At 38.5% G+C, this 15511-nt stretch overlaps 1 protein-coding gene across 1 annotated transcript in view; it reads left to right on the forward strand.

Annotated features, from left to right (window-relative positions):
- The first annotated feature begins 9078 nt into the window (after positions 1 to 9078).
- Zfp317 (zinc finger protein 317) overlaps positions 9079 to 15511 on the forward strand; it is a 37579-nt gene continuing 31146 nt past the window's right edge. Inside the window, 2 exon segments of the mRNA NM_001134634.2 lie at positions 9079 to 9270; positions 12061 to 12139. The gene's annotated coding sequence lies outside the window, so the exon portion shown is untranslated.

Consider the following 15511-nt stretch of genomic DNA (forward strand, 5'->3'; position numbering starts at 1 on the left):
AGGAAGAATCTTTGATGGGGGTTGATCTAGACACTGATTTGTGGATATACCAGAATATCACTACAGGTTACTTTATTGCTATGTTCCTTCACTAGAGCAATAATATTTTACATCCTTCAAACCCATAGTTTATTTAACTTAAGGTTGTTGACTAGTAAAGCAACATGATGATCTATTGGGTAGGGTCTTAAATCCAAGCAGAGACCCTGAAAAAATCATTTCCTATAATTACATTAAAATATTAGAATGTAGTAATATTAAGTGGTATTTAGGAAAAAAAGAGTATTTGTAATGTTACAATATGACACCTAATTAAGTTTTTAATCTGGTTCCGTGCCATCGTTACTGAGAAAGTAAAAGATTTTATTTTTATATATAAAGTGTCGATTTAATTTACTCTGGAAAAATATGTCCCAGATACATGGAATGAATATAAATAGGCAAAATGGGGAGAATTTTGTGATGCCAAAAAAAATCAATATTCATTTAGGTGAATAGCAAGAGCCTATATTGCTTCTTCAGTGAATATTTATGTAAATGGATAAATAAACTTATTTGTCTTGAAATTATTGAGTTTAGAGATCCTAATCTAGAAAAGATCACCCTGAGTGAGATAAGTCAGACCCAGAAATACAAACATGGGATGTACTTACTTATAAGTGGCTATTCTCCATAAATTACAGAATAACTATGCTACAATCAATAGACCCAAGAAGCTAAGGAACAAAGAGAGCCCAACTTGGGATTCTTGAACGCCACTGAGAAGAAGAAATAAAACCAGCATTGGGGGTGAGCAGATGGAGGGAACTGGGTGAGATAGGGGGATCAGCTGTGGGGAGGATGGAACTGGGGAAGAGGGCTACTCTGTTTTGATCTAGAAACCTAGGTCAATGGAAACTCCCAGGAATCTATGAGAGTGACCATAACTAAGACTCTTAGAAATAGGGAATATTAAACATTAAATGGCCACTTTCTGTAAGCAGGAAAGATCTCCAATGGAAAGACAGGAATACCAACAGACCCATAGAATCTTCAACCTACAATTTGTCCTGCCTACAAGATTTTTAGGAATAAAGATGGGGCAGAAATTGAGGGAGTGACAAACCAATGACCTGCCCAACTTGAGACCCACACCATGAGAGAGAGTCCACCCCTGGCATTATTAATGATATTATCCTATACTTGAAGACAAAAACCTAGCATAAATTTCCTCTGAGAGGCTTCACTTGGCACCTGATTGAAACACATGCATAGACTCCACAGACAAATATTAGGCAAATCTCAGGGAACATTTGTGGAAGACAGAGAAGAAAGTTTGAAGGAGCTAGAGGAGTCAAGGACACCATAGGAAAATCTACAGAATTGATAAACTGGGCCTATAGGTGTTCAAAGAGATTGAGCTCCCAACTAAAGATCACGTATGGTACAGATCTAAGCCCCCTTTACATATGTAACAGTTGTGCAGCTTGATCTTCATGTAGCCCCCCTTAATAAATGGGGCAGGGTTTGTTTCTGACTCTGTTGCTTGCTTCTGGACTCCTTTTTCCTTACTGAACTGCCTTGTTATAATTTTATGAAATATTTTGGTATGATGCTAACCAAGCAAGTGAAAGATCTTTATGACAAGAGCTTCAAGTCTCTGTAGAAAAAAATTGAAGAAGACTTGTTAAGATGGAAAGATCTCCCATGCTCATGGATCACCAGAATTAGCATAGTAAAATGGCCATCTTATCAAAAGAAACCTATTGATTCAATGCAATCCCCATCAAAATTCCAATGAAATTCTTCACAAATTGAGAAAGAGCAATTCTCAAATTTATCTGGAATGACAAATAACCCAGGATATCACAAACCATTCTCAACCATAAAAGAACCTTTGGGAGAATCACCATCACTGATCTCAAGCTATATTACAGAGCAATAGTGATTAAAAAACCACATGATTTTGGTACAAAGACAGACAGGTAGATCAATGGAACAGAAGTGAAGGCCCAGAAATGAAACCACACATCTTCATACACTTGATCTTTGACAAAGGAGTCAAAATCATCCAGTGGAAAAAAGACAGCATTTTCAACAAATTGTGCTGGTTCAGCTGGCAGTCAGCATGGAGAAGAATGTAAATTGACCCATTCTTTTTTTAATTGAACCATATTTTTATCTCCTTGAATAAAAGGTCAAGTCCAAGTGGATCAAGGACCTCCACATCATACCAGATATGATGAATCTAATAGAAAAGAAAGTAGGAAAAAAAAACCTCAAACACAGGGGAAATTTTCCTAAACAAAACACCAATGATTTATGCTCTAAGATCAAGAATTAACAAACAGGACCTAATAAAATTGAGAAGCTTATGTAAGGCAAAGGACACTGTCAATAGGGCAAAATGGCAACTAACAGAGTAGAGCAAGATATTTACCAACCCTAAATCCAATACAGTACTAACATCCAAAATATACAAAGAACTCAAGAAGTTAGATCCCAGAGAACAAAATAACCCTTTTTAAAAATGGGGTATAGAAGGGCTGGCGAGATGATGACTCAGCGGTTAGTGGCTTACAACCATCTGTAATGGGTCCAATGCCCTCTGCTGGTGTGTCTGAGGACAGCTACAGTGTATTCATAAGAATATAAAAATAATAAATCTTTAAAAATAATGGGGTAGAGAACTAAACAAAAATTTCTCAACTGAGGAACATCAAATGGCCAAGAAGCACCAAAAGAAATGTTCAACATCCTTAGGCATCAGGGAAATTCAAATCAAAACAACCCTGATAATCCACCTCATACCAGTTAAACTGGCTAAGATAAAAAAAATTCTGGTGACAAGAAGATTCTGGCAAAGTTGTGGAAAAGGGTGAACACTCCTCCATTGCTGGTGGGATTACAAACTGGTACAACCACTCTGGAAATCAGTTTGGCAGTTCCTCAGAAAACTGAAAATAGTTCTTCCTGAGGATCCAGCTATACCACTCCTGGGCATATACCCAAAAGAAGCTCCAACATATAATAAGGACATATGCTCCACAATGTTCATAGCAGCCTTATTTATAATAGCCAGAAGCTGGAAACAACCCAGATGTCCTTCAACAGAGGGATGGATACTGAAAATGTTGTACATTTCCACAATGGCATACTTCTCAGGTATTAAAAAACAACGAATTCATGAAATTCATAGGCAAATAGATGGAACTAGAAAATTTGATCCTGAGTGAGGTAACCAAGTCAAAAGGAAACACACAACACACATGGTACATACTCACTGATAAGTGGATATTAGCCAAAAAGAAGCTCTGAACACTCATGATACAATGCACAGACAACATGAAACCCAATAAGGAAGAAGATCACAACAAAGTGTGGATGCTACAGTCCTACTTAGAAGAGGGAAGAAAATTATATCCAAGAAGTAGAAGTAGAAAGGAATCTAGGATAGAGAGAAGAAGGTGATGGAGAGGAGGGCAGTTCAGACATGGGAATTGATAGGGGATAACTACAGAGGATCAGGGATTTGAAAGTAGGTGTATAGCATTGGGGAAGGGGGAATCTGGGGATAGGAACCAGGGAATCTCCAATACCAGGGACCCAACAGGGCGGACATTACCAGAAATACCCAACAAAAGGGAGAGAGACTGGTAGAAACCATATCCAGTGGGTAAGCATGGCCCCTGGTTGAGAGATGGGGCCACCCATCCACTTCAAAAATATCAATCCAGAGTTTCTTCTGTCAAAAGGAAATGTAGGGATAAAAAGCAGAGCAGAGACCAAAGGTAAGGCCAGCCAGAGATCGCCTCCCTTAGGGATCTATCCCATCTGCAGACACCAAACCCAGACACTATTGCTAATGCCAAGAAGTGCTTACTGAGAGGAGCCTGGTTGAACTGTTCCCTGAGATGCTCTGCCATAGCCTGACCAATATAGATGCAGTTGTATGCATCCAAACATTGGACTGAGCTAAGGGACTCCAGTGGAGAAGTTAGGGCAAGGAGTGTAGGAGCTGAAGGGTCTGCAACCCCATAGAAAGAACAACAATATCAATAAACCAGACCCCCTGAATCTTCCAGGGACTAAACCTCCAACAGAAGTGTACACATGCGGATGACCCAGGGCTCCAGCAGAGGATTGCCTAAGTGTCAATCACTGAGTGGGGAACATCTAGGTCCTGTGGAAGCTGGATGACCCAGGGTAGGGAATGCTAGGGTGCTGAGGCATGAGTGGGTGGGTGTGCTGGGCAGCAAGCTCATAGATGCAGGGGAGGGAGGAAGGGAAAGGGGGCTTGTGGAGGAAAAACATGGAAGAGGGATGATATTTGAAATGTACATAAGTAAAATAATCAATAAAAATGAAAAACAAAAACAAAACAAGATACAATGAACCTGATATAAAAGAAAATAGGGAATGGCCTTGAATACACTGGCACAGGTGACACCTTCTAGAACAGAAGGCCTTAGCACAGGAACTAAGGTTGACAATTAATAAATGGTTGTCATGAAATTGAAAGGCTTTTGAAGGCAAATGGCACCTTACAAAATGACAAAAGTTCTTTACCAGCCTCACATTTGACATGGGGCTAATATCCAAAGTACATAAAGAACTCAAGAAACTGGACATCAACAAACCTACTAATTCAATTTAAAAAATCGGGCATATATCTAAATAGAGAGATTTCGACAGAGAAATCTCAATGGCCAAGAAACACTTAAAGAAATGTTACATCTTTAGCCATAAAGTAAATGCAAATCAAAATGACTCTCAGATACTATGTTTCACCTGTCAGAATGACTAAGATGAAAAACACAAGGGATAGCTCAAGGTGGCAAGGATGTGGAGCAAGAGGAACGCTCCTCCATTGTTGGTAGGCATACAAATATGGCCACTTTAAAAATCAATATTTTTGTATCTTAGCCAATGAGGAATAGATCTACCTCAAGATTCAGCTATAAAACTCTTGAGCATATAACTAAAAGACGCTCCATTATCCCACAAGGGCACTTGCTCATCTATGTTCATGGCAGCTTTATTTGCAATAAACAAAAACTGGAAGCAACTTAGATATCCCTCAACAGAAGAACAAAGAAAATGTAGCACATCTACACAATGGATTATTATTCAGCTTAAAAATATGTAACATGAAATTTGCAGGCAAATGGATGAAACTAAAAATAAAATAATTGTCAGTGAAATAACTCAGGCCTAGAAAGTCAAACATGGCATATACCAACTTGACACAAGCTGGAGTTAGCACAGAAAAAGGAGCCTTTCTTGAGGAAAGGTCTCTATGAGATCCAGCTGTGAGGAATTTTCTCAAATCATGATCAAGCCAGAGATGGTGCCTGGTGGGTGCTACCATCCCTGGGCTGGTAGTCTTGGGTTCTATAAGAAAGCAAACCAAGCAAGCCAGGGGAAGCAAGCCAGTGAGTAACATATCTCCATGGCCTCTGCAGTAGTTCCTGCTTCCTGCCCTGTGTGTGTTCTAGGCCTGACTTCCTTTGGTGATGAACAGCAATATGACTATATAAGCTGAATAAACCCTGTCCTCCCCAACTTGCTTCTTGGTCATGATGTTTGTGCAGGAATAGAAACCTTGACTAAGATACCAACCTATAAGTCAATATTAGCTTTAAGGAAAGAATAACCAGGTTATAATACACAGATTCAGAAAAGCTAATTAAAAACAAGGTGGAATGCAAGAATCACCCTGGGAAGAAAAAATAGAAAAGATATTATGGATAATCAGTTGGGGTGGGGTTCTTGGGTGGGAGTTGGCAGGGGGGTTGACTCAGGTCCATGAGGGATCAGGTGGAGGGGGACAGTGGGAAAGACTATGAGGGGAGACAACTGCCAATGGGAGACTCCTTGGGGGCCAGCTAGAAACCTAGTGCAAACGAAACTACAAGTAATCTATTAGGATGACTCTAGCTAAGACTTCTAGCAATGGAGGATATGAAGCCTGAACTGGCCATCTCTTCTAACCTGTAGAGTGTTCCAGTGGATATATTGGTACACCAACCCAACAACAAAACCTTCGACCTCCAATCTGTCCTGCCTACCAGATAATGCTTGGGTAAAGATAGCACAAAATTATGGGAGTGTCTAGCCAATAAGACTTATTCCACTAAAGGGAACACACCCTTGAATCTGCCTGGAAGGGCAGGAACTAGAGCCTGGATTGCCCAGAGACCTAGGGAAAAAAAAGCATGATTTGAGAGGAAAAGTCAATTAAACGATTCCTAACTACATTCTGCTCTACTCATGGATTGGTGACTATCTCAATTGTCATATGAGAGGCTTTGTACATCAACTTATGGAAATAGATGTAGAATCCCAGAGCCAAACATTAGACACAATTTAGGGATTCCTGGAGAAGAGGGAGGAAAAAGATTCTAGGATCCAGAGAAATCAAGGGCACTACAAGAAATCCCATTGAATCAAATAACCTCATCTAAACAGAGAACCAGGGTACCGGCATGGATTGTACCTTGGCCCTCTACATATATGTAACAGTTGTGTAGCTTGTCACTCTTTATGGGACTCCTAGCAGTGAGAGCAGAGGCTGTTTCTGACATGAGGTTCACTTATTAGTTGTTCTTATAGCTTGGGCTATGATTGTTCTGTTCAGAAGTTTTCTCCTACCAATGAGTTCAAGAATATTCCCCACTTTCTCTTCTATCAGAGTCAGTGAATCTGGCCTTTTATTGAGATCTTTAGTCTATTTGGAGTCAGGTTTTATGCATAGTTGTATGTATGGATCTCTCTGTCTTGTTCTACATACAATTATCAAGTTTGACTAGCTCCATTTGTTTAAGACATGTCTTACTTTCAATGTGTATTTCTTTCTTTCTTATAAAAAATCAGTTGTCCATAGTAGTGTGGACTTACTTCTGGGTCTTCAGTTACATTAATTAATGTGGCTGTTTTTGTGCCAATTTCATGCTGTTTTTATTCCTAGACCTCTGCAGTATAATTGGAGATCAATGATCATGATACCAGCAGTTCTTTTACCATTCAGGGTTGTTTTAGGTATAATGAATTTTTTTGTTTGTTTTTAAATGAAGCTGAAAATTGTCAAATTTTTTGAAGAATTTTGTTTGAAATTTGATGGGAATTTTACATTGAATCTAAGGTTTGCTTTTGGTAGGAGGGTTATTTTTACACAGTTCTATTAGCTATTTACCTTACATTGTCACAACATAAATAACATGAAGTAATTTCCAGTTAAACAGTTATCTGAACTTATAGTTTGAGAGGATATAGTCCATTCTGATTGGGAAATTCCGGGAGCAGGGGCATAAAAGGGGCTTGTCATATTGCATCTGCTGTTAAGAAGCAGTGCGTAAATAGAACTGGAATCAGACTTTCAAACCTCTAGTGATTCTGTAACTAAAGGTTACACAGACTTCCTAAACAGATATTCCTGTACTGGTCAACTATTTAAGCTGTGGCTGCCATTTTACCTTCAAACAGCAACAGGGTTACAGCAAGATACTGGAAATCAATACTTCAGGTCTCACATGCTACCGGATGACATTTTTTGGCTCTCAGTGTGGTAGACCCTAGTGTTAAGTAGACATAGTCAAGGCAAAATGAGTAATATTTTGTGAATTATTGAATGCAGGCTGACAAGTAGAAGTATACAAATGTTGACTGCTATCATCTGAAATTTCCCTAATGGTAAAAATAGAAAGAAAATAATACAAATGTATATTGACTTTGACATTGGAGATTCTTCCTGTTGGTATTCTGTCTAAGCTCCACTCCCACAACTTCCTGGCAACAGCCAGGTATGCTCCGCCCTAGAGTTACCTGGCAACAGCCAGCTGTGCCTGACACTATATAAGGGGCTGCTTGTCCCTTCCTCATTCTCTTTGCTCTCTCTCCTCCATTCTTTTGTCTCTCCCCTTGGTTACTTCTCTCCCCATTCCCCTCCCCTGCTCCCTCCACTTGCCCATGGCCGGCCTCCTTTAATTCTCCACCCTTCTACTCTTCTTCTCTCATTAAACCTTTCCACATGGAACCATGTTGGCTTGGTGTATTCTGTCCAGGAAAGGAGCTGAGGTTTAAACCCCAATACTTCCACCTTTACTAATATTGTGATTTTCAGCCTGGGGTCATGGTCTATGCTGGGAGGACAGGTTGATAATACAGAGATACTATGGCTATGAGAATTTCAGAGCTTCATGTGAAGTTTGAATGCTAAGTAAAAACGAATTATCTTGGGCAATTTTCAGTATCCTCTATTCATTTCATTGTCTGGCCCTGTATGTGGTTGAACAACCTTTTATGAAATTCTTTAACATGTGTTATTAACAGATAAATGATATCAATTAATACTGAAACTATGAGTGGTATCGGGTAGCAACACAGACACACAGCAGAGGTTTTTTATTCTTTCTGTTTTTCTGCAAGATACTAATCATGTCACCCATCATATTTATTAAATGTCTTGATTATTATTAATGTCTTGATCAATTTCTGTGGTAAATATTTGTCTTTTATCACACAGTTGGTGTTTCTAGATCATGATCATTGGTATTTCTTTCAAAACAAATTTGTGGCAAGAACAGTTTTGTGTTGACACCGATTTTGAAATTAACAATCTGGTAGAGCTGCTATATTTGAAATTATGTTGGGAATGGTTTTAGAAATTTAATATGTGAATAAAATATGTAAGTAAGGCAGTCTGATTTGGGGGTTAGAGGTGTGGGTTATTAATGGAACATAGTGATTCTATACAGACTATTTAAAATAGAGTCACTGCTAAGAGATGATGGTTATTAGAAATAAGAATAAACTGAGTACAATGCTGTAGTGCAATTAGAAATTGGAAAAATACTCCTGATATACATTCTCTACTTGAGCGAACTTAAGCAGGCCGTCAAACTTAAAGACTACATTTCCCATAAACCATTTCTAAGGTAAGTCACATCGAAAGAGTTAATTGTTTACGCGAGAGTTTCCAGTACACCGAGAATGCGGAGGTTCATGGAGGCTATCAAACTCCATTTCCCAAGATGCACTCCGAGAAGGTTTCACAGTATAAATGGCTAATGAAGTTTCGCGAGATTTCGAAGGAAGTGAAGTAGAAGCCATTACTGTCAAGGAACTACTTTAATAAGACACATCTGCTAAAGAATGTTTGGGGTTTCTCCCGTGTTTGGTCGGGACCCTTCTGTTCCCCGAAGCGTTCTGAAGCATTCGGGGCCTTTAGGTGAACTTCTAGTTCTTCCGCCTTAGCTGCGGAGACTTCCGCTTCCTGCATTCCACCCTCTGGTAAGCTCATGCTTCATCACTTAACCCTTTAGCTCCAGGAAGCAGAGGGCAGTGGTCCCCATAGCTGGCGACCAAGGAGAACTTGGATTAGAACACTTCATAGGTGATAAAAGGAGTTTCTGCTTACCTGGCTTAAAAATATGTAGAACAGGATGTTCTTGGGTGACGAAAGGACAGGAATGCTCTTAGCATGGATTTTCTTTCTAAAACTATCATCCTATGCACACTTTCTTCTTGTTATCATTAATTTCTTCCTATTATTGTTAAATCATCAACTACTTTATGCGTTTGTTAGCTGGCAATCCTCGTGTTTATAAATTACTTGTAAAAGTGGTTTTAATTCAATTTAACATACTGCTAATTTAATTCAGAAGTTAGTGTATTCGCTAATGTTCTGCCTTGAACTTTTCCCATAATATTTTCCATGTTTTGTTTTAAATGAAGACCACAATTTTCATGCTTAACCATACAATTAAAAAGATAGCAATAGTTATATTCTTTGTAGAGGCCAAATTTTTGTTTGCAGTCTGTGAGGTGACAGTAGTATCGGTAAATAATAAACATGACTTTAGAGATCAGTGATAATGGTTACACAATAATGAACATACTGGGTGCCAGTGAAATTGTACACTTTAAATAAAATCACAATTTCTATGTTACGAAAAAATTAAAAATATGACCATTTAGGAAATTTATAAGTTAGATTATGGTGGAGATCATTAAGTCTTAAAGACTTGGGTGTTCTTTTTATAGTGCTTATTTTTCTCTCCCCTATAATCAACTATATGGATTTCACTGTTTCCCAAATACATATTACACTATTATGTATCTTAATAAAATCATTTTTCTACTGATGCAAGTATACTATTGATGTAATTTAACTGTTTCTAAGTATCTTGAATGCAAAAAATAGTCATTGCTTTTCAATAGTGTCACACCTTATATTTTAAAATGAGATTATAAAACTCATATACTGGATTTCTCTTTCCAAGGTATGTTGGATCTGTATCTAAATCTTAGAATATTGACATTTTTATGCCATTGAATTTTATAGTTAATCTGTTTCTATTTCTGAGAACCTTGACTTTCAGTGTGCAATTACATTTTCTGTTAATCTGTTATACTTTTTGAGATCAAGATTCTTTCTACAATATATATTTCTACTAATTTAGTACACTATTTGGATGTTATTCATAGGTAGTTCTGTCACCTGAATAAAATAAGTAAATATGTATGCTTCTTTTGAATTATACACAGTTGTTGCATCTTGGTCTGGATGGAGACTTGAAATATCGATAATGAACTTGTCTAGTGTCTAAGCGGTCCTGCTTTCCTTCTGACTCCCCAGTGCTGGAATTTTTCTTTCTATTTTTATGTCAAGAAACTTATCTTTTTCTGGAGGTGATTTGCTTTGTTTGTTTGTTTGGTCCTTTTTTTTTTTTTTTTTTTTTCTTTTCTTTTTTTCGGAGCTGGGATCGAACCCAGGGTCTTGTGCTTGCTAGGCAAGCGCTCTACCGCTGAGTTAAATCCCCAACCCCGTTGTTTGGTCCTTTTAATTGTTGTTGTTCACTTGTTTTTATTCTTTTTGTCCTCTGAGTTGCTGTACTCTTCCACTAAGTGTTTTCCTTTTTTCTGTTCTTTTTTTTCCCCACTGTCTGATGTGCTGATGAATTGAGATAACTTGTGCTTGACCAATATAATGCTGGTATATTAAATGAATAAGCAAATAATAGAGTTTTGTTTTGTATTCTTTTGTTATTCAAGAATAATAGAATTAAGATAACTGACTTTTCAGTGGTAATTAGGTTTAGAAAGGATACATTCTCTTGACATTAGGGAGTTTTTGCTGAGTTTGCTAATTGTGTGTGTGTGTGTGTGTGTGTGTGTGTGTGTGTGTGTGTGTGTGTGTATGTGTGTGTGTTACTATAAGTTTTTCTTTTCTATTACAGGCTCATGCCAGCTATCTTCCCAAAATGTGTCAGAGGTTTTTTGTCATCTAAATTCTTGGATATTTGGGTCAGAATATCACTGGACATGTTTGCGGACCCCTATAATTTCAGTATTTAGGAAGTAGAAGCAGGAGGATCAGGAGTTCAAGACCAGTGTATACTGTATGCGTGTCTAGTTATAGGCCAACCTGGGCTGCATGAGACCCTATCTGATAAGAACTATAAAAGGAGTTCAGTAAGATGACTCAATGGATGAAATCATTTACAGAGTAGTTCTGACTAACAACCTGACCACACACATCAAATCCCACCATTCCTTTAAGGAAAATGGAGGCTCGCACAGTAGAATATCAACTAGAAGCAAGTGGGATGGTGGGGGAGGAGGCATGCAACTGTCCTAGGAAGTACAGACACAGAAATAGGAGAGCAGCCTTGAATCAACAAGGTGGAAATCAACAGACCTGACTCTCAAGGGTTACTCTCTGACCTTCTTGTGTGTGCCCAGACACGTGTACACACGTTTTTGTTTTAAAAGTACAGTCTCACTTTATAGCCTTCCAATCTTACTGCTTCAGAGGCCAGAGTGTGTGCTTGTATTAAAGGGTTTTGTCATCTTGCCCAGCTCCAGAAAATTTTATTTAAAGCTGTACTTGAGTTCATGGAGGATTATGTTGCATCCATCTTTTCTATTTTGTTATGGTAAACATTTCTTTAGGAAGTTAGTATTTCCTCATAATCCTCAAGTTATATAATTAATATTTATTCACTATGACTTATGTCTTAATATGTCCTACATATTCTTAATATTTATATACTTAATCTTTTTTTTAAATTTCAACAGGATCTCACAATGTAGTCCAGACTGGCTTTTCAAACTTAAAATTTTTATGTTCTGACTTTCTTCTGTCCTGGGATTATAGGTGCGTATGTACCATGCCTGGTTTAGATATTATTTATTTATTTATTTAGAACAAAACCATCCGGTCTTTACCTGTTTTATTTAGATAGTCCCTTTTCTATTATGTATTAGCTGAGAGTTCTACATCTTCATCTGAAGGCTCCTAGTAGAAGGTTGACTTCTAGGCAGCTAGGGTGAGGGTCGTATATCCCACATCCACAGTATCACACCTACTCCAACAGAGCCACACCTTTTAATAGTTCCTAGGTCAACATATATAAACCGTAACTCTCAGTCAAGTATAGCTTGCCATATGGTTATCATATATAATGGCTCCTTTGATATGTGTATAGAGGTTTCTAATGAATTTCCTTCCTCAACATTTTGTTGGAAATAAATCTCACTCTTCCCTTCTAGCTCCTGGGACATGGGCTAGATAGCAGAGCTATATTGAAATATTTGTATGTATTTACTGAGAATGAAACTCATATTGTTTCCAAGTAATACTGGAGAAATGGATCTAAATAGTAGTGGAATTGCAGAGGCAATAATATATATTGTTTTGTGTATGTTTATATCCTGAATACTAGTTGAAATAAGGACAGGCCCAATTAAAATGCTGCTTTGTTCATAATAGTTGCAATTATATATGAATGCCCTGCCTGCCACTGTGTTGTGAAGTCATATATGGAAATAAAGTTGAACTTTCTAAGAATTACAGCACAGAAACAAAACCAAATTTGAATCATAAACTTGACAGCCTACGTATAACTTCTGCCCTTGTGAGAAGAAAGGCAGAGACTAGCGTAAGTTCTATTAAGTTCCAGGTGCCAGTTCAGGGAAGCCCTTCCTTGGGACCAACACTTGATGACCCATGTCTGTTTGAGTTAAGCACTCTAGTGAAAGGAACCTAAGTAGTGGCTGGAATAGTAACAGCCACTCCTTGTTAGCCCACTGCTTTCTATAGTCCAAGTCATAATGAGAAAAATGTGTCTGCATAGTAGTGGAATTGAGGAAACAATACACAGGGGTAATACTCACTGTGTTACAAGGTGGGCGCCATAGAATCCAACATCTGGTATCTCTGAAAATTCTGTATCCCACTTCATCTATGGTGCTGTCCTTCTGATTACCACTGTATTATATTGTGGATCTTGCAGAAAACTTCAGAACTAATATTTACTGTGCTTCAAACAGTTGATCTCTGCTGCATCTGTATGTGAGATCACCAGTTTGTGACCTTCATCCAAAACTTGTATATAGGGGCATTCTCTCTGCTTGAACTACCTGGGAAATTATTTGCTCCATGAAGTAGATGGCAAGGCTTAAGGTGCTAAACTGTAAGGCTGTCTTAGCACCATATTTGCTGTTGATATCACATAACCTTTAAGAATATTTCCAACCCTTTAAATTCTTTATAGGTCTTTTCTTTGTAATGCTTGCAAGGCGCTTGCCTCATAGAAAGTATCTTGCTGTAAGAGTAAATGCATATTGACTTCTGTTTTTTTTTTGTTTGAATTTGTTGCTTGAATCACTGTTTACTTTTCTGTTATGAGTTATCACTCCAGCTTAAGGACAACAAACAGAGCAGAGAGGCGAAAACCTTACTTGGAGTGTATTGTATGATTAGAAATGTAGAGAAAGAACTAACCAAGTAAGCTGTGTAGGACGTTGGACATATGGCATCCTAATTTCATTACTGTAGCTGTGATAAGTACTCTAACAAAAAGCATCATAAAGGAAGAAAGACTTTGCAGAGAAGACACAGGCCGCAGTGCAAGGCAGCTAGCCTCATGATATTCAGAGCCACGAGCAGAGGAAAAAGAATACATCCATGCTGCCTGCTTACCTGCTTCTTATTACTCAGCTAGCTCCTTACACCCTCACACAGCTCATTGCCCAGTGCGCGAAATGGTGCTGCCACAGCGACCTGTGTCAACTAGGAGTTGAGCTAGTTTCCCTGTGCTTGACCACAGGCCTGTCTGGGCTTGACAATTCAATTGAGACTCTCTCCCAGGTGACTATTAATTTTGTGGAAAGGGGACATTTTAAATTAGCCATTATAGACAGCAATGCCTACTGACCTTTGTGTGTGTGTGTGTGCGCGTGCGTGCGTGTGTGCGTGCGTGCGTGCGTGCGTGCGTGCGTGCGTGTGTGTGTGTGTGTGTGTGTGTGTGTGTGTGTGTAGCTCCTTGGAGATAGCAACAACAAGAGGCTAGCTCTGACCAGTTTTCTGTGAGGATTTGTAGGCAAAAGCGTAGAAGAAAGAATGCATTGTTCCTTCATTGCTCAAAGTGGCCATAGGTTTAACTGATTTCAGGAACCAAAATATATTGCTGGGTAAATCAAAATATTCACTCTGTAGCAGATTGAATTTGGAATAATGTTGCAGGAGTTAGGGTCAGACCCTGGATCCTGTCAGCCTTAGCAGAGTAGGTTTGGTAACCATTCTCAATAAGGCAATTAAAAAGATCAAAGTGAAGATTAGGGAAAGGATATTCATTCAGTGAGTCCTCAATGGAAAAAAGAAAGCCTAATGATTCTTCAAGTCCTGCTGGTGCTGACATGAAGTTTCAGCTTGAGCAGAGGGGGAGAGTATGTATACTTAGCAGTTGCAGTGAATGTGTAGTGTCCCCTGCAATATGATCTGATAAATTATCAGAAACTTCTTCAAGTACTATAGGTTCCCCTCCCCCGCTGAGTGACACCAAACTTCAACCTATTCTTTTTCCAGTGAGATTCCTGGACATATTTTATTTTCTGGATTGAATTGTTTCAGCAGTCTGGTAGCAAAGAGAAGGGTATCAGGGCCCTTTAGAATATCTTCATTTCTGTGAGGATGATGACAGCAAGATTTGCAAGACTTTGTTTCATCCCCTCCTCTTTCTACTCATTACTCCTTCCCTTCCTTTATTGTGTAGTTTTGAGGCACAAACTCAGGCCCTCAGCGTGGCAGGAATACATTCTGCTACTAAACTGTATTGTTACCTCTAAATTCTGGTTTATTAGTTATTCAGGTCTACATTTGTTGATTTGTAATAATATATAGCCCGTTATAACTTACTAAATAATATTTGTGGGTGGGGGAGAAATGTAGATGAAAAATGGAATATCTTGGAAGCAAGAGATAGGAAGTGCCAATGTCCTAAGTTGTGTGCATGTCTGGGGACATGGGACTCAGTCAAGAAGTCATTATATACTAGCATAAGTGAAGGACTGGGTAAGGGACATTATTCTGAGGAAAATATGACACTTTCAGAATGTTTGCAGCAAAGATTTGATGTTACATATATTTTATAAGCAAAGTTCATGGCAGCTTAGGAGATTGATTTTGGTTTAGGAGATTTGGGTTGATTTGCTGAGGGGGTGAAGTCTGAGATCAAAGCAGTTATAG

This window comes from Rattus norvegicus, chromosome 8, assembly GCF_036323735.1.
Source record: "Rattus norvegicus strain BN/NHsdMcwi chromosome 8, GRCr8, whole genome shotgun sequence".
Taxonomy (NCBI): domain Eukaryota; kingdom Metazoa; phylum Chordata; class Mammalia; order Rodentia; family Muridae; genus Rattus; species Rattus norvegicus.